Below are 20,751 nucleotides of genomic sequence, written 5' to 3'. Positions count from 1 at the left end.
GTGAAACCTTTAAGGAAAAGCTATTAGCCTTTTTTTTTAATAGCTGGCATGTATTTTGGGGGAAGATGGTTTGTTAGTAATGCATCCTTTAATGAATAAAAAATATGCAAACTTCCAGACATTTTGAAGATTTGCAGGTTTGAGCTTGGGGTTTTTTTGATATTAATTCTGTCTCCCCAGGACAGCTTTTTTAATACTAATTGCTAATTGAGACTCCCAGAATCCCTATCAGAATGAAGACAAAACCCTGTAACCTAGGTATTAATAAGGCACAACCAGTAGGCTGAAGTAATATTGCTGTAAATGAATTATTTTCATGAAAAGTTGGTGTCTGAAGCTGAGTTATGTGTGAAAGGAAAAGTAATTGCTATTATAAAACTGAAGGCAATTATGAAGTTAACACAGAGCGTGAACCTTTTACTCAGACTGGTAAACTGGGACTAGCCATACGAAATACCGCTCATCTTTGAGAGTAAGGGTTTACAGTGTGGTCTTCAGTGAATATACTGATGGTGAAGAGAGGTTCCCAGAGCTACCCTCCTAACCAGTCATATTTCAAGCTTTCATATTGACCAAAGTATCATGATTCTGACAAAAAGGAACAAAATCTGAGAAAATGGTTCCTGTCTAACGGCTGCTCAGTGACTGGACTTTTTTAAGATAGCCAACCCTTTTCAGCCATACTAATTCTTATTATGAGGATACTTATTCCTTTGGAACTGGAAGGGCTTATTTCACATAGATTACATCTAGATCGTATTTTAAACATGGGTTTGAACTTTTTCTTGAGCCCAAATGTTCCTTAACATCCAGTCAGCACCTGGCTGAACACAGGTGCTCATGTATAGGTAGCTCCAGAGCTTGGTTGGCTAGGATGAAAGTTTGAGCTTGTGCTACTCACTCTGGAGCCGGCTGCGTGCCAGCCTGCTCTAGAGATGGATTGGGCACAGATGTGTAGGGCAATGTCCAGTTGCCACACCAGACCTTCAGCGCACCAGATGGTGTGGTGCAAGCTTACCAGTGCCTGTAGGGAGGTTGCAGGCTGATATCAAGCAGACAAGCCAGACTCCATCCTAGAAATATTCAGCATTGCACACAGCCTGAGCTTAAGCTACCCAGAGAGAAAGAAGAAGAAACATATCTGAGCCCTGCCATGCCAGGGCTGGCAGTCTCAACACACGGACTGCAGACCAGGGCCTACATTTTACCTGCCAGTATAGACTCAGCCTCTTGAACAGTTTTTGAATCACCAGCCTGGGAGGTGAATACTCTATTTCATGGTAATGGTATTTTTCAGCCTCGAGTCTCATGAGGGATTTGATTTTTTTTTTAATATTTGTCTTCTGTTCTTCAGAAGGAATTAAAGTTTGACTTAAATGAAAATGGAAATAGGAACTTTATGGGAAAGAAAAAAATCAAACTTTTCTTTCTCTATATTTCTAGCAATCTCAGGGCTAATTGGTTTGAATTTGTAAATGTGGCTAATTAGAAGGATCGTAATTATATGGAATTGTACAGAATATATGCAGAGCAAGTCTAGTACTTGATATCCAATTTAATTTGGAGTTTGATACCAACTTGAAATAAGCAAAAAGGCCATAAGATTTTTCATCATCTCATTCCTAGGGGATACACATCTGCTATGAACCTAATCAGCTACAGTACATCACTGGTCCTCTATGGGAGTGCTAATGCAAGAACATTTTTATGGCAAAGCAGAGATGGGTCATCAGCCCTGAAGGTCTGATGTGGCAACTGGACATTGCCCTACACATTCCTATGAAGATTCAGTGGGTATTTTTGTGTGAACTGCCTTTCAGGTCATTGGGATTGCATTACAAAAGCAATCATTAGTAGGAATACATTATAATGAAAGCACAAAAGAAGCTCCTCATATAAAATGACTTTTCTCAGTACTTTTTATGTGCTGTGTGCCACGCACACCGTCACCTACCAATGCTAGCAACATCTAGCAAGTAAGTAAGCTAGGCTGTGTCTGCGTATTTTTAGGCAGTTGTGAGCTGCACCAAAGCAAAAACCTAACAGTCACAGCAGACTAGGCTGTACTGTAATTATCAAAAATACACTTTTAAGTGAAGCAAGCAGCAGCTCCCACCAATATAATGGTCCCATTCAACACTTCTGCCCTACTGCATGCAGGATTATGTAGTTGTTCTGGTGGTTGGCATACGTTGCAGTTCATAAGTTGCTCTTTTTTTTTTTTTTCAAATAAAGGAATTCAGGCACGAAAATAGTTACCTGTCTTTCTAGAGCATACGGAAGTTAATGGACCAATTTCAGGGGAAAATCCAATATGGAAGGCAGTGGCAATCTTCACTTTGCTTAGGAAAAGAACGAGAGTGCTAAAAAGAAAATAGCACGAGTCAGAGAGAAGCCACGCAGTCATTTAGCACATCTTCTTTTCTAGCAGAAACTCAGCATGGGCATCTGGCAGTGATACTGTCTAAATCCAGCCTCCTGGGAATGGCAAAAGCAGGTGTATATTACCAATTAGTGCTATTTTGGCTAACTGTCCCTAGGTAGAAATTAGATTTGGAACACAGGAGTCCCTCATTGCTACCAGTTAGAGCTATACCTAATAGACCTGAATTTGCTGTTGTTAATACATGAACGAAAATATGCTGCCTTTGACAGAGTTCCTCCAGTTTAACATGCAAAAGGAGAAGCAGATGCCAAAAATGGATAGTGTTTCTGTCCTAAATCTAGTTTGCGCAACGAATTAGCCTTACCTCGAGCATCCTCTGCCCCCTCCGCTCAGAGTAAGCAGTGAGATTATGCACTGCCACCTGACTTCCCCAGCAGTACCAATTCAGTCCCTTCATCAGGCTCTGCAAACAATGTAATTATTTCAGAAGAGAGTGCAGTGAGCCCTAGTTTTGCTACTTACACTTATTACTGAGGAGCATCAAACTAAACAGCCGTTCTCCTGCAGCCATCTTTAAAAAAGGCGATGATCGCAATGTGCCGCTAACCTAATGAGGGCTGTGTGTGACAGAGCCATAGATACATTTTCTCACTAGCCTAATGAGGAAGGTGACAGACAGTGAACCAGTTCACACTTGAGTAATTTTCTAGTCATCAGCAACTGCAGTGTTCATGGTAGCAGAAGCCGGAGAAGGGAAGGAGAAACATACAATAAATATACACTGGTTCCATTGGCCAGAATAAGTTATCACAGGATAGAGGTCTTGGGGCAAACTCCCTTAGGAAATTTAAACAAAAAGAGTCAATTTAAGGCATCTCTAGCAGTGCGTTCAATTAAAATTAAATTTAAAAAGTAGGATCAGCTGCTTGACTGTTAGACCACCTGCCCAAAGGAAGAAAAAAAAAATTAGAGATGCAATGAACCTGCACTCCCAGTGTCTGCAAGCTGCTCACAAATGACTGAATAGTATCTGCTTCTCAAAACTACCCGTTCAGCACTAAGTCCAGTTCTCCTTCCTTGCCTCCCACCCCAAGAAGGAAGGAAACTAGCAGCAAGTAACTCCTTATACATACTGACAGCAAGCGTTTGCATGAAAAATGCTGTCCTTCTTACATTTTTAACACATTGGCACCTTCTTCCAGTGAAATCATTATTTCTCAAGGGAACATTGCTATGAGCCAAGCCTTGTACATCCACTGGCACAGATTCCAGGTTTGATACCATGAGGAAATCATAGAAGTTGCACAGAGCTATGCAGCTCTCCAGGCAGTATGTTACTCCACCCCAGCACCTCCCACTACTGTGACAGTCAGGTATAGAAGTGGTGAAAAGACACAACCCAGGTGCAAGGAAGGGAGCTCTCTCCAGAAATGGGAAAAACAACTGGTCCAAATACCGGTATTTCTGCTAACAATGGTGTGGTCCAGCCCTGGAAAGGAAAAGATGCCACATCAAACCTTCTTAACCCTTCTTGATCCCTCACTTTGGGTGTTTGTTGCTATTTTTACCAGTTACAAAATATTCTGCCTGCAGCCCTTCTTTTCTCGGACCCAGAGAGAAGACACTTGGATGCTGCTGGCCCACACAAAGCAGCAACTGCAGCCAGTCCACCCACCTAACCCCAGAGAGGTCCCCTCGTGGACCGGCCTGACTCTCTAAAGAGAAGGGTTGTTAGGCAATGATAGCCTTGTGGCTCCCCACCTGGATCCGTTTATTCAGCCCCTTCCTGCCATGTGTGAGAGCCAATATGTGTGTGGACAGACAAGTCGTAGCAGCTTTCTAGCTGTGCTGGCATCACCTCATGGAAAGCTGTGGACATGCTTTGGAGGTGCAGCGATCCGGCACCGCAGAACTCCCACTGCCCTTCCTGATCTGGTGCTGCCCCGCAGGCAGCAATAATCCCCCACGCTGCTGAAGCACAGCTCTACATAGTTCCTTATTTGAGCAGCTCTGTGGGAGCCGGATGGTGCCCAAAATGCCTGAAATTACCTTCTACTGCACCAGTCACATCTTCAGCATGTTCTTGCTTAATGGGGCTGCTGGGGAAAATACATGGGCTATAGGGTGGATCAAAATACCTCCAGTGATCACAGCAGCAACAGACAACAGTCTGTAACACCTGGACAGAGCTTATATTGCAGTCTGGTCTCCGTCAGAGCTTTTTCCCAGTGTTAACTAGTTAATTCTCACAAGCACTCCATAAGCTATTACTGCCCTGCTCTACCGACTGGTGGGGAAGTGAAGGACGTGGGCACGAATGAGGTTAGTCAGGAACAGATCTCAAAGGTCTGGCCTCTGGTCCTCAGCTCTGGCTGCTCGACCACAACATGTTTATCCAAGCTCACTATGAGCCAGTTATATTGTTTTCTCTGACTTTTCCCCTCGCGTGCGCGAAAGCATTCCCTTTAGCTTGTAACCAAGGGCCTGCGCTTCAGAAGGTGCCTTGGCTCTGAGTCAGAAGCTGCTGGTCTCTTACCGGGTTTGCCACTGATTCGCCTTAGTTCAGCGAGGCATTTAAACACACTGCGCCACACGTGGCATGTCAGAGAAACCCAAAAGAGCCTCTAATAGGTCGATACGCCAACCCAGCGCAGTGCAGCGCAATGCAGGGCTGCGCTCGGCTGCTCCGGGGTGGTTCTGGATCCAGATTTCCTGGGTTTGGCTTCGTGCTCCAAGGAGCTTTGTTCCAATTCTGGCTTGAGTCAGTCCTTCCTTGACCACATCCCCCACACAGAGCACAGGATCTGTGCCTGTGGCTGCTGTCCTTTTCTTTTTTTTAACATAAGTAGCCTAATGGAGTAGCCTAATACAGATGACTGCAGACTATACCAGTGTTGCACAACTGGTCCAGCATTTGGGCTTGACTGCTAGGCAGCTGGGCCTAAGCCAATACACGGTGTTTTTTTCCAACAGGCGTAAGGGAATTAGGTGGTGTTCTCTCCCTGACTTTCACTGGGGTTGCTCATTCAATTCTTTTAGGCTATTTTACAGATCCCTGTCTAGAAAAAGAAAATGGCTTTCATGGACATAGCACAAGCATTAAAATACTTTGAGCAATTCTCCATGTGGAACTGCTCATGTGCAATAACAATGGCAGTATTTCTCAGTATAAGTAATCATTCCCTTCTTGAAATCATAAATCATTCACTTCTTGAATTATTTGGGTGTCACAGGATAAACTGTTAAGTCTATATTTAGTCTCTAAGTCAAAGTTCTGCCTGATTTTCGGAAGTACTGCACAAGCTGGGAGACCTTGAGAATTTATGACCAGAAACCTCTGATAAAGTGTTTAAATTGGGACTTATGTACTTACATTTAAAAAGTGTACCCAGCACTTAAAGGTAACTTACAAAATAACCTGAAAATTAGTTAAATTCTGAGATGTTCTGAGAGTTTTCAAAAGTTATGCATTGGAAGGCTTTGAGGATGGAAATACATTTTAACTAACTTTTCATAATTTTCCTCCTTTTTCTAAAATTCTGTCTTCCTCATCAAAGATATCCTGGAACGTGGTAGCTCTGGACACAACAACCACGCGCTGGATCATCTGATGGAGATGGGGAGAAAAGAGCAAGTCGTGCGATGGGGGAAGCCGGCCACCTGTGTCTGACAAATGGGGCTACAAAACGGGAGAGAGTCCATGGTGCGATGCTGCAAAGGAGTGATACACAGCCCTCATGGTGGGAAATGGGAGATAAGAGCAAACTGTGTGAGCCTCGCTGTTGACATGCAGGATTTGTCAAGTCTGTATACTAGTAATATCACTGCAACTCAGGTGATTTTAATACCATGAACCATGCTGAGTGTCTGCATAGCCATTTGCCCCAGTCTAAATATGGTATAGCGTTTTTAGATGGATCTTAGTTAAATTGTTCCAGTGTCTGTGTGTAGATGGACATGCAGAATCTGCCTGAAAAAACTGTTCAGTCAACCAGAAAGCGTCAAGAGGATTTTATACCAGGAAAAAGATTTGAAGAAACTCAGTGGTTAAGTCAATGTTCATTCTTACTTCAGAGTTCACCTGAAATGATCCTCTATGTGAGCCAAAACTTCTAGGAGAAGAAATGTGTGCAAAAGATATAAACCTGTGAAATAGCAGGAAAATAACTTCTACTCTTCCAGTAAAATAAAACAGCAGTTACTTGTTAAAAGAATCCACATGCCAAATCTGTAAATATGCTCTACCTCTTTTTATGCTGGTGCTATAATTAATGTAAGAACCTCTAAAACTCCTATCTGATACTTACACTTGTTACAGCAACATATTTAATTCCAGAGCTACATCTTTTAGCAGATTCTTTTACTTCATTCAAATTACTAATCATTTAGATCCTCTCTGAAAGTCTTCCCTCCCTCGCTCCCCATGCATGCTTAACCTAATTAACTATAAATGAGAAAAAATGCTATTCACATAAAAAGAAAATGTTAACCTATAAATTATCCAGTGCTCCCTCCTGAGGCTGGCAATGCCTCTCATAGAAAAGCTCTGTGTTGGTGCAGTATTCTTGGCTTGCTATCCAGTCTCTGCCACCCAAAATCATTTTATACAACACATTACTCTGCCATTTTGTACATCTGGCAACATTTGCTGATACTAAGTCCTCTCCAGTGTTTTCAAGATTACACGAAGGAGGATTTCCAGGATGATTAATTGGAGAGAGAAAATCATTCCTTTACTTTTCAAGGAACATTTGCAGAAGACTAATGGTCATTTATGGAAATATGGCCTCTTTATACCCACTAATGTCTTCCAGTGCTCCCTGTGGGTCACACAATTAACCACCCATTTGTGTTTCTTTGCTGCTGTCATCCCAAATCCTCTCAGTTGTCCTCATTGGTTGAAAATCTTCTGCTCCACCCAGCCAGATCAAAAGTCCACTGAAGCCTGTAGGACGGAGACATCTCGGAGCCAGAGTCCCCAGTCTATATGTTTCTCTTCAAAATTCACTTCTTCCAAAAGTTCTCTGAACTGTGCTCAGTTAAATTCCACCCCAAACAGCTTTTCCAAATGTATTTGTAAATCCAAACAAAAAATAAAGTGTATTTTCCCATTCCTGTCCCCTGCTTTTGTGACTTCATTCTTCTTGCTTTGTATATCTGCTTGCCAGTCATCTCATGGTGGGGTTTTTGCACACATTTGCTTTGTATCAGATTGGTGGAACTGGTTATATAAAGTAATAGCAATGTAATAGCTCTGTCCCAATTCTCCAGCTTAGAAGATCTGAGTGAAGAGTTCAAAACCAGATCTTAAATGAAGTTCAGATTCTTTTTTCATTCATGTATTCACTTAAATCAGTGTGAGTAATGGACCTCTGTCCCTTCAGGTACGACCTGGTCTCTTCTCTAGAACCACAAACCAAAGCCAAATCTGTTTTGGGGTGGAGTTGCCTTTTGGACCACAGAAGGATGTTACACTTTCCAGATTATCCTGGGGAAACAGCCTCCCCTCCCAGCGAGAGGTGCCCCCGGGCCTTACCGAGCTCTGGGCTCAGAAGGGACTTGCTGTGCAGGGATTTAATTGCTGTGCGTTTTTAAAAATAAATAGCGGGCTATTTGAGGGCACACAGAGCTGGAGCAGGGAACTGAAAAGGGACGTGGCGGGGTGGGGTTGGAGCTCGGTGGGGGTGTTCAGGCTGCCCACGAGGAGCCCAGGAGGGCTTAGGGGGCAAGGAGGATGCTGAAGCCGCCCTGGGGAGCCCCAGAGGCTGGTGGCAGTGGGGGTCGCTCAGGAGCCTGGGCTGGCCCCGGGGGTGGTGCTGGGGGGCACCAATTCTGGGTCCCAGCATCCTGCCTTCCCATAAGGACTCCTGGCCTCTTCTCCCCTCTCAAGGGTCTCCCTCTGCTGCTGCCTATGAGCTGTGAAATAGCTATATGTTTAAAAAGGAAAGGGCAAGATGCTTTAAAATGACTTAGGAGGTATGGATTATTACACTGTATTGTTCTCTTTCTTTATGCTGTCCTTATTCTTTTTCGTTTTGATTTAAAGACAAAAAAAGTAAGAAAATACATGCATCTTAAATAAAAGGCACAATGCTGCCAAAACATCTGTACAGAAGTTGTGTTATATTTGGTAACACCATCCATATAATGAGCCTAGGATCAGGCAATGAGCTCTCTGTTGTTGCACATCTGTATGACTCAAGATTTCTCTATGGAGCTTAACTAGGAGTGATCTAAAAATGAGGAAGATCATGCAAAGGCTTGAAGCACGTGCCTACATTGCCACCTCTGCTCCCTGCCGAAGGGCTGCAGCTACTTCTCTTAGTATCTATCATACCCAGCATTTAGGCATCACAAGTTAGCTGATACCATTTCAGATGATGTCCGAGTCATCCACAGGACACTGGTCCTAAGCATGTACTGTGTCGTCACCTTACGGTGGTGGGGTCTGATGTCTAGGACAACATAGTGTTTCCAGAGAGTTAAAAAAGTTACTGTTATGGCTGGATGACAGGAATTATGCCTTTAGTGCTGGCAGTCTCCTGACACCAGGGATGTATGTATGTTGACATCTGTGACTTGTTACAGTTTCATTAGCTATCCACATAACTTGTCTGAGGTATTTTATCAAGTGCAAAATATCACATCTAGGTTATTTGCCCTTTTTGATATCAAAAGAAAAATATCCAAGTGTAGAAGAAAATGAAGAGAGAAGGAAAAGAGGAATACGGCCAACACTGAAAAAAACAGGGAGAAATGCCATAGCAAAATGTAGTAAATTAAAGAAGAGCCAAATTGCTCGTCTGCCTATTCCCAATGCCCTGATTTTTATTCCAGTTTGGTGGTTCTTGATCATGAGCTGAGAAGAGATGGGCCCTCCAACTGTGAGAAGACAGCCTCATACTGAAGCAGGAAATAGAAGTATAATTTATTTGCTGTATTTGAATGCAGCAAAAAAAAAAATGGAGAGAGAAAATTTCAGAAAAAGCTTTTGGTATTTTGCTTTTTGCTACAGCAAAATCATCAAGATGTAGATTTTGCGAGTGCGTGTGCATTACATGGTTCAGGATACATTGCTGCCATTACGCAAGTTAGTTAAATTAATTTTAAGTACACAAGTCCGTTGAGATACCCTAATTAAAGGTATATATAAAGTTGAGGAGAAGATACTATCATCCAACCATTTCTTATGTCAGCATTGCTTAAGGATGACTTACAGCACCTTAGCAGAAAACGCAGACGACATTGCACATACATTCGCTCAGGTTTTTCCATCAGTTTTCCTGCAGGCAGCTCTGTGCTCCTCTTCACTGCATGGGCTTTCAAAAGCCTGAATTAGGAACGCAGCATCTTGTAGACAGCCCCTAACAGAAATTATACACCCTGTTCTCCTCACACGGCTTCCCTCACAGTTAATACCATTTGCCCCCGTTTCCTCTGCTGCCGTATCTCTTTCCTCTCTCGGAGGCACCGAACACGTTCACTTAGCGCCTGCCGAAGGCAGCGCCGGTCACTGCTGCGACCGTCCCTCCACACCCCTCTCGATGCCTTCACAGAGCCGAAGCGTCCGCTTTGGCGTGCGCTGGTGAGAGGGCCTTTCGGCGGTGGGTTTGCAGGAATACAACCTCTAAGAATTTTAGTTAATTGGTGCTAATTACAGTTAGCTGTAATTAGGGCCACAATCGCAGGGGGAGGTAGGGCTGAAGGAGGAGGAAAAAAATGCAGTACGGTCTCAACTCTGCACACACACTTAGCTGAGCAGGGTTAATAAGAGTATCAGCATGATTCCCGAGCACACAAAGGGAGATCAGCTGCGTAAATAGAAGCCATTTTTCATGTTTTACTCTGCAGAGTAGAGTTTTGCCATGGCCCATTTTACAAATGAGGTAAATGAGTCATAGAAAAAGCAAGTAGCTTGACCAAGGCTTTGCAGTAAGATATTGGCAACATAGAGCTCTGGAGTAACTAGTTTCCAGCCCAGGTTGATCCTCCTGAGAACTAAAACTTGTATTATTGCTATTATTATTATTATTATTATTATCGCTGTGTAATAGCTACCTTCATCTCCAGCCCTAGAAATTTTAGGCTAAGCTGTGTCGCAGCTGCACAATTTAATTTTAATTAATCAATCCCTAATCCCTGATTAGGGGAACACAGTAAGAGGAAAATATCTGAGAGAAAACAAACTTCTCTCAGAAACAAAAATATTATTTGTGAGCCTGGCACCTTGCATCAATTTACAATTAATGAGTTTCAGCAAGCAGCAGTGGAAAAATATGAGACCGTCTATTAGTGGACACTTAGGTATGTTGTAACTGAGACTATTGTGTTCCAACCTTTGAAATCCAAGCTGTTGTTTAAGATTGTAACTATCTTTGTGCTCCACAACAAAAAAAATGGAAAGGCAAGACTATTAAGCAGGGATAAAGGTTGAGTCATAAGCAAATGTCATGTTATAGATTTACCTACCAACAAGAAGCCAGCAGGGTTCAGGTCAGAGGTTAATGAAAGACATCCAAAGGTCACTCGGTGATTATGTGAGAGCAAGAGTTTAATAGGGCACGGGGACGACAGACACTGACAGAAGATTTATACCGGAGGTGATGACACTGCTACGAATAGTGCTGATAAAAAGAGCCCCAATATCGGGCTGAACAGAATGATGAATGGCGCACATGTCTGCTCACACTTCTCATTATAAGCTCTTTCACTCATGGTGGCACTTAGCAGCATTTATTTACTGTGGTTTGAAGGTACTGGGCAGAAGCACAGTATATCTAATACTTTAAATGTAGACTTGCCATATAAAAATGAAACAAGAGATAAGATTAGACCTTTGAATAATTGCCCAGCTTTCCTGCAGAGATTATATTCACTAGTGCTAACATTATTTTTTCCCTAATGTTCTAGTGTATGAACAGCTCAAGTGAATTAATTTTCTAAGGCAGAAGGTCAAAGGAAAATAACTGATAAGCATTGTGCCTGCTATAGAATATCACTTTACAATATTCTCTCATCCTCATTTGTCAGATAGAGAATAAGAGATAATATAATAAAAGTATATAAACATATTTTTTGTCAGGCCATATTTAGTTTTAGTTGCCCCAAATGCTATTTTTCTTTGTGGATATCAGTAGAAAGAGGATCAGAAAAGTCAGCCAAAAATGTCAAATAAAAAATAAAAATAAAAAAGAATAAACCTCAGAACCAAACCCAGTGAAAACTGAGATCTGATGAATAACATGCACTGCACCAAGAAACTCCTTTTCAGCCTGTTATATATTTATCAAACTACTGGAGTGTGAATTCTATGAATAAGTCTTACCATCTTCCAGGCAGCAGGCACAATAAAAATTAGAAGTACAGAAAATTGTGGGTATTACAAAAGGTTAGTTCTATCAATTCATACATATCTATAGATTGGAATGTCACAAAAGAAGAGAAAGTTCTGTATGTCTTTCCACTTGTACCTTCAACCAGAGATGGAGCAATATCGCATGACGTCATTTTTGACATTTAGCTGCACATACGACAAGATAAATAACCCCCCACTCAACCAAGAGATGTTGTAAACAGTGTATATAATTTTAAAAGGGGGAGAGATGGAACATTCTTAGCATACACTATCATCATTCTCCGAGATCGTTCATTTATAGTGACCTCTCACGTGGCGCCGTTATTTCTGGTTTCAAATACAATACATCTATATTTTATACCACATCCGTTCTGCAGTACCTGAATGTCTCCCATGTAATAGAAAAAGGAGGTAGCCACAGAAATGCACAGTTATGATTATTTTCTCTCATTATTTTTATTACGGCTCGTATTGCAAGCACTAGTTTCACAGAGCTCATTTGGGTAAGCAGTAGCTTATTACAGTAGCTAAGAAATTCACAGTCTGGTCCTACAAGTGTTGCAGTAGCTTCTCGATGTCACCATTACGCTATGTCTTATACTCGCACGTAATGGAAAGATGCTGCTTCTCCCAAAGAGCGTGCTGTCCATAGATCTTGCCTCCTGGAAGTAAAGGCTGCGGTGTGCACGGCTGAACACAAGGTAGAGCATCACTTAGAGGGTGAGGGATGTGTTTGCTGGAGCACTGTATATTTCTGTAATAATGTTGTGTTAGGTCTTCCATCTTTAAAAAAAAAAAAAAGAAAGAAAACACAAAAACCCTCTTAGCCCACTGCTTGTGGCCAAGTTTTCAAGAACCGGTTTCTTGAAAAGAAGCCAGTGCATCCAAGTTACTGCCTCTAGCCGCTTCCTGACTTTCTAATTAAGGAACAAAAATGTAAATATTCAGAAAGGGAAGGAGTAATTCTAATATGCTTTGGAATATTCCTTACCTGCAGAAAAAATATGTGATAAACAGGAAAAATCCCTGCTTGCATTCCAGAAAGAAAGAAATTAATTTCCTGCGTCACCTTGAAAATCACATATTGATATTTCTTATCTGAAGGGCATCTGAAGCTCTAGCTGATCCCTCAGAAGGAGAAGGGACCTCTGACGAACTCCAGAAAACCAGATGTATGGCAGACAGAAGTTGCTGAATTGTCATGTCTAGTTCCTAGAGAGAGGTATTACAGCCACAGATGGTTATAGTTCTGGTTGAGTGGGAGGACTAAAAATATGTAAAGGTAAATAAATCCATATTCCTGCGCAGAGTATGAGGCCTATGCCAAACGGAAATGTAAATGGTGCCGGTGTTGTACCAGGCTTCTGCAACACGGTAAATTCCAACCTGAGTGAAAGAAATGTCTTTTGTTACCATACCAGCTACCTTACTCTGCCAATTTATGCCCCTACTATGAGTCACAGACTAGCCATTTTTAGCACTCAGCACTGATTCTGAGCCATCTCTTGCATCTATACCCATAGCAGCAGTACTTTTGTTTAAAGCACTTCACTTGATTCTCCAATGATTTTCAAGTACTCCAGAATAATCTACCAGAAAAGCATTTAAACAGCATTTGTCAACAACATGGTACTAATCTTTGAGATCTTGGTAGCCCACCTTCCCCTTTGGAAAAAAAATGTAATCAATTTTATCTAATCAGACCTTACACTGGGCCTTACAAAAGTAACAGAAATATGTTAAAAGGGCCATGCCTCCATTAAAATACACTGGTGGGGGGCGCACTCGGATATGGGAAAACCCATGGAGAGCCAGGAGGCAGAATGGTTTCTTTCTTCAAGGCTCTATAGACACATTATCATTCAACACGTTTTATTGTCCACTGGAGTCAAATGAATAGAACCGTCTAATGGAAGCCACAGTGCTTCAGAACAGCCAGAACAGTCGTTACTGAAGCAGACAATAAAACGTTAGCAAAGCATTTGAAGCATTTGAAGCATCTCTACTCCAAATGAGAATGAGATTTCTTATTTATGCACAGGAAAAATAAAACTTGAACAACACTCCTTATTTATAGGCAGCAAAAGACAAAGCCAGGGCAACTGAAATTCTGCTTATAGAGCAAACAGAAAATGTACCACTTTTCTAGCATGGCCACAAGAAACCAGATATCATCTGAAGATACTCAATGAAAAATCATAGCTGATTATGAAGGTAAGATTACTTCTTTCCCAAAGCAGCAGAAATTCACCAGTGACAAAACATTACTCATTTTGGCCCATGTTTTGGTTTAAAGAAGAGGGGCCAGACTCTTCTCAGTGGTGCCCAGTGACAGGACAAGAGGTGATGGGCACAAACTGAAACACAGGAAATTCCACTTGAACACAAGAAAACACTTCTTCACTGTGAGGCTGGTTGAGCACTGGAACAGGTCGCCCACAGAGGCTGTGGAGTCTCCATCCTTGGAGATACTCAAAACCTGACTGGACACAGCCCTGGGCAACTTGCTGTAGCTGACCCTGCTTGAGCAGGCGGGTTGGACCAGCTGATCTCCAGAGGTCCCTACCAACACCAACTATTCTGTGATTCTGTGATCTTTATTCCATTGTGCCACAAATGTTGGAAATATTGAGCTAAGAGTTGAGAAACTGTATGAGTGGAGTACTCTGAAAAAGACTAGTGCCTGAAATTCCCTATCCTTTTTTTTTTAAAATGTAGTTGGCAACCAACACATGGCTTTGAATTTATTTGGAATGGAAGATCTTTGTTAGACTCTCGGGAAGCACATTTGAGAACATCTGACAGGAATTACTGACAAGCTGGTGGTCTTTTGCAAGCTAATTATGTTGTGTGGAGTCCAGCATCTACCGCAGAGATCTGAACTGAAAACAAAATAATTATCAAATAATCTAATCTGTTGCATTTAGATCAAATCCCTGTAACAACTGCTTGCTAATTATATGTATATGCCGGTATATGTGTGTGTGTGTGTGTGTGTATCTATATAGACAATATTTTTACTTTAACACTCTCTATGAATTTAATTCATTTAGTTCTTAGAAAGGATTTCTTCCGAGAAAAGCCAGAGAAGAAAGTACAGTGACAACAGCCATAAATCCACAGCGGAAGGTCTGCTGGATAAGTAGCACAGGGCATAAGTTCTAATATTTTTCTGCGTTTAAAGTATTTGTGTTCACTTTGGGTATGTGTGTTTATCTTTATGCAAGTCCTGGCCTGCTCAGAGCGCTTCAATTCCTGGATAATGGAAATACCATCAGAAGCCTGAATCTCATCGTCTTTTTTCATAAATGAATCACTGGAGCAAAAAGGAAAAAAAATAACTACAAAAAACATTAGAAACAATCCAAACACAAACACAATACTAAGATTTTATTTATTTCTCTCTGTAATGTGAAGGCTAAATTCTTCACTGGGGTAAATATACAATGCCAGCAGAAGTTCAGGTCCAAAATTCATAGCTTAGGAGCAAAGGGATAAGGCAAAGTCCAAGATACTGTTTAGGTACTACCTGCCTAAATACAGTACTGGTTAGTGCAGGAATCCACATCAGCAATGTATCTTGGGACATTTTTTTTAAAGTATACATAAAGACCTATGTACTTTAGCAGGACTAGTCATGTGTTTAACTTGCATGTTAATTCTACTAAAACAGATAAAAATTACAAAAAAATCTTCCTCATTAAACCTTCTTAAATCTCCCTCATTAAATCTTTAAACTAAACTGTTAAACCATCCTCATTAAATCTTAAAAAGAATTGTAGAAGAGCATATAATGAATTCTGTTATCAGATCCGTTTGCTGTCAGATTCAAATTCAAAGGTAAAATCCAGTTAAACAGCATCCAAGTTCAGAAGGTTCATACCCATGCTCTGGTTGTGAGGCGTCACATCCGAAACGGTGCAGCTAAATTTATATCCCTGTTTTCATCAGAGCAAATCAAGTTAACACAAGAGCACGGAGAGCCCAGAAACCTAGGACAGCCTCCGAACTCTTTGCTGACACTGACTGGTGGGTGACTACAGAAGCAAGAGACAACTGTTTCCTTTATTTTTTCAGAAAGATTATAGTCAAAGCAGCAAATTTAGAAGGACGGAGGAAAAGGTATTCAATTTTTGCAGGCCAGAGAAATCTACAGTACAAATTTCACTACCTAGGGATCCATTTACTAACATTTATATTATTTATATAATACTATTTTATATTATTCTTCTTTGAATCTCCTTTACTCCTGAAGTATACGGTTTTCCAGTGTTGACTCTGTGCTTCTGTGACTCAAAAAATAATAGTGTTGACTCAGACAATTATTAATCCTTCTTGTCTTTCTGTAGCTTCAGGGAGAACTACAAGGAGTTGATTGCTATAGCTCCATTTATTCCCATGTTCTTTGCATTATCAGGTTACCAACCACCAGCCTTCACTTTTTTCTTGCCACGCTTGTGGGGCTGCATGTGATGCACTAGGGGAGTGCCCAGCAGAGCGTGATTGCTTGCTGCAGGTCCATACGCCGACATTGCAACCTCCTCCTTGCTCTAGGACTCGGCGTTGCAGGTGGTTGGCGACCCAGCTGCCCAGGGTTTAGCACTTGCTGGAGGTCACGGCACTGAGTTGCCAATGCATGAATTTCTGGCTGCTGCAGTGGTAAAACAACCAGGAGGATCCAAAAGACTGTCATGGATAAGGGGTGAGACTTGACAGAGCCACTGACCTCTCTCCTTTGTCAGGCTGATAGCCCATTAATAACAATATCAGATGGGTTGTTTTATCATATGAAACTGTGCAGCTTTGTAGAGATTTGGAGAGCAACTGCCTCACCATAGGTGTCTAGCATTAGTCTAGATGGCTTTGAGTGTCCCTCCCTACCCTGCAGCCTCGGAAAGGTGCAGGTCTTTCACATCACTGTGTCACATCATCCAGCTGCGTGCAGATGTCTTGGATGCCTTAAAGTGTTTCAAAAATGGAGCCTGATTCTTATGATTAGGTACCTGAATCACTTACTGTCAATAGCAGCTATGGCTAATGGAATGTATTTTATTAAAGCTATTTTTCTTGGAAAATTGTGTTACTAAGCAAGCTGTTGATTTGTTTATTGTTGCATTTTGTGCTATGTGCTTTCAGGGGGAAAGTTCAAATTTCAGAGGAAATTGAATGCTGCAAAATGGAGATATTTCTGTTGGAAACCAAACAGAATGCTTGGTGTTTGAATTGTCACTGAAAATTTGCAAATTTTTCTTGGCTAAGAGGAATAGATATTTTCCGAACAGCTCCGTAATGTGCCCTTTCCAGCAATGTCAAATGCCAGCAGTGATTGCCATCCAACACAGTCATGACTAGTTGCAACACAAACATTCCTCAGTGCTGACCCAGATAAGCTGTGCTGTTGAACAAATTAGGCAGGACAACATCATTATCTCCTTATTCTGAGGCCTAAAAGTTAGGTGTCTAAATGTAGGCTAGTCATCTTCTCCTTCTTCCAACAGGTGAAGGAAAGAGGAAGCCTTCTCCAGAAGACAATTTCTGTTTAACTTAAAATAGATGCATCAAATGAGCTGCAGGAATCGCTCAGTGTGTGTTATTTCTCTCTGGTGGCTACAGAGGAATCTGCTGCTCTCTCTGAACTGTAATCTCTGCAGGGCATAGGCTGGTTCTCACTATGTATCTGTGCAGTGAACGGCAAAATAAGGGTGTGTTATTGCTCTATCTCAAAATAAGCCAAAATGAGCTGCTGACATTTCTGTAGGCAAAAATATAAGGTCTGTATCTCTATAAATACAATGGCAATTGAAATAAGTTCAGTCAACAGTATTGCCAATGCTAATTACTGTATGCCCAGCCTCATGATATTTTGTAGGAGTTTTTCAAATGCATTTCCTAGAATCTTGCTTCTTTGTGGATCTGAGATGCCACAAATGGAATGAGAGAAAGGGAGAGAGAGAGAAAGAAAGAGAAAAAGAAAGAAAGAGAGAAAGAGAGAAGGAGAGAGGGAAGGATCTGAGTTTCAGGCTGTAGAGAAATTGTGAATCCCCAAACCTTAAATATATTAATAGAGAAACCATTTTCTTCTATTTTCAGTGCCACATATATTTTAAATATTTTTAATTGAGTTCAGAAAATATTTTAACTTCCTGTGCAAGACTGCTTTCATTCTCAGACACTGCAGTTTTTGTCTGCATTTCTTTTGCCATTCTCTCATCCACACTGACCTTATTTTAACTCTTAGCAAGTGACACACTTATGACACCCCCCCAAAAAAAAAAAACCTGTTAGGAAATAAGTTCAAATGCATCCTCCATGTGTTTTCAGTTTTCCTACTATACTTGCTTTAGTCCAGTCATGCTCCCACAAGCATTCCTCTTTGAAAAAAATATGCTCTGATGGAGCTCAGTGTCCAAGCTATTTGGTTTTGTTTAGGCTCTCTATTGAATCTAGATGTCATCTGGCACTATAAATTACCATAGGATGTCTTTCATTTCCAAATCCCACGTTTGGATATATTTTAGCGTGGTGATGATTACCTCACATTTTCAATATCGCTTTTAAAATCTCATAGTCCTTCAGTATGACAGTTATTTGTGGCTCTTTGGCGCGTGATGCGATGAGGTTGTCTTGGTAAACTTCCGACTGGGCTGCAGTCCATATCTCAGAAACCACGACCCCGGTTGGCAGCGTGTGCTCCCTAGGTAACTATTTCAGCAAGTACTGAATGAGGGGGGAAAGTAGATCAGGGCTGAGCCACCCTGGCAGAGCGCTGCAGTTGCCCATGAAACACCTTTCAGCAAATAAATAGAGGACTTTAGCCTCTGGAGCTGACAACCCAGCATCTTTCACAAGTGGTAAATAAATAAAGCAAACAAAAAATGCCTTTCATATCAGCCCTGGAATTGCGTATCCTGTTGCTAACCTGAGATAAGCACAAGCCTTTTTCATATGTAAGGATGCATGTGATGGTTTCACATTGCTGCAGTTTCTTTTTGTGTTCTTCTCTAAAATGCCAACCCTGTCAGAAAATCAATTTTATAGAGCTTCTCTGCTGCGCGCTGTTCCCATGCCAGGACCCCCGCATCATTCACAGTATGCTGCCCCTGGGTGCCTAACAAGATTCCCGCGTGTTGCAAGACTTGTCAGCCGTTCTGATCTTTGCCGGTGACCCAGATGTGTGCTAACTGCGAGGGCTACTGCGCCTTCTTTTGCTGATAATAGAAGAGATAAGACAACAGCCTCAGCTGGTGAAATAAATGACATTTGAGGAAAATGTGCCCAGTTCTATAACTCTTCTTTTCTGAGGGCCTTCCAGAAGCCTTTTGTATGGATGGAAAACTTCCAAGAAGGCTTTGAAGGAAATTTATATTCCTGAAGAATATTTTGATTTAAAAAATCCTATAATTTACAACACTTTTACAATAATAGCTAAAGGCCCCAAATAGCAGCAGTACTTGACGTAGTTGCCTGGAACTTGGGATAAGAAAGGGATAAGCGTTGCTTGTTGCAGAACTGCTGTTGGTCACCAGCCATACTTCAGCACAGTTCACATGCAGAGCTCCCAGTTCAAGGGGTGCCATAGATATTCAGGATCCACAGGCCAGACTGTGTTGTAGAGTTCTACAAACATTCATTCACACACCCAACAGAAAGCAAACTTGGCCTAATCCCTGAGAAGAGGCTGCTACCCAGATGGTTTTCTTGTACCAAATGCACTCTGTGTACTATGCCATACAAGAAAGCTGTGCCTGGGAACAGAACAAGTCTTGGCCTGAGGCTGCCCTTGTCTATATAACCTAAGGAAGCCCTAAAGGAATCACCTCCAGACTTCTGCAGAAGGCCTACAGAAGGCCAGAAACAGCCTGGTCATTTTATCATAGATCACCACAGAAAGACTCACATCTTAGGTTTTTCTACCTACACTCTTCTTGTTTCTCTTTCCTTCTCTCTTTCTTATCCATCCATCCATTCATCATCCAGCCATGCATCCAGCCATGCATCCATCGCCTTCTTTTCCTTCATTTACTGTCTTCCTATAAATACACCTTCACATAGGCAGACTGGCCTTGGCTCAAACAACCAGTGGATCAAGCAGCTATGAAGGCCTTGACACCGCTGTTATGGATGTGAGAGTAATTCTGCTTCTTCTAGAACTATGTGGCTGCTCTAGGCTCTTCTGATTTGTACTAAGCAACTTTTCATTATCATGTGTATCATATCCAGAGAAATATTTATCTCCCAAAACTAAGTTCAGGATATTCTGCCTTGTCTTGTTCTGCAGCCAGTGTATTGAAACAAGCCTGTGTTGCTTTCCAAAAAAATATGCTTTTCCCGTTAAGTTTCATAGCAATTCCAGTCAAAGTCAGAGCAAGTGACAATTCCCTGCAGGCCAGATGTCTGTGTCCTTTGTCTGCATAACCATTTTCTGATCTATTTATTTCTGCAATTTCCAGTTCAGATATGTTTTCCTATACTTTTCCCTTGTGCTCCTCCCATTTTTTTTCAATATAAAATCGTACCCTCTAGGATGGATGGCTATAACCAGATGGATATAAGGACTGGGTCTTTAGCTGGTGTAAATTGGCAATGCCAACAAAGTCCTTGGGGTTGCACTGACTTATATCAGCCCTAGTCATGACACACTTTCCCCTAATGCACATATTTCGTGTATACAGAGTTTCTGCTTTAAGGCTTTCCCCGGTGGGCTGACCTGGTCTTTGAGCCACAGGCAGAAAGGCCAGCGGTGCTTTGCATCAGGCACGTAGCTGTCCAAAGGCGTTTATCTGACATCAGGGAAGGGCATTTTGTTTAATTAGTAAAACCTCTTGTTTGTCTTTCTGGATCCGAATTTTGGAGCGTGGACACGGAAAAGTAACTAAATCACTGACAAGGCAACTAGCTCAGTAGGAGTTACTGGGTAAGAATTTGTTTCTGTTAGAAAAAAACAAACTTTAATGATTTGAAAGTTTATTCATTGCTCATCTAAACAGCAATGAGTTTCTGCCATTGTAAA

This window comes from Apteryx mantelli, chromosome 6, assembly GCF_036417845.1.
Source record: "Apteryx mantelli isolate bAptMan1 chromosome 6, bAptMan1.hap1, whole genome shotgun sequence".
Lineage (NCBI taxonomy): Eukaryota > Metazoa > Chordata > Aves > Apterygiformes > Apterygidae > Apteryx > Apteryx mantelli.
The sequence above is the reverse complement of the archived record's forward strand: the minus strand, read 5'-3'. Positions refer to the sequence as shown.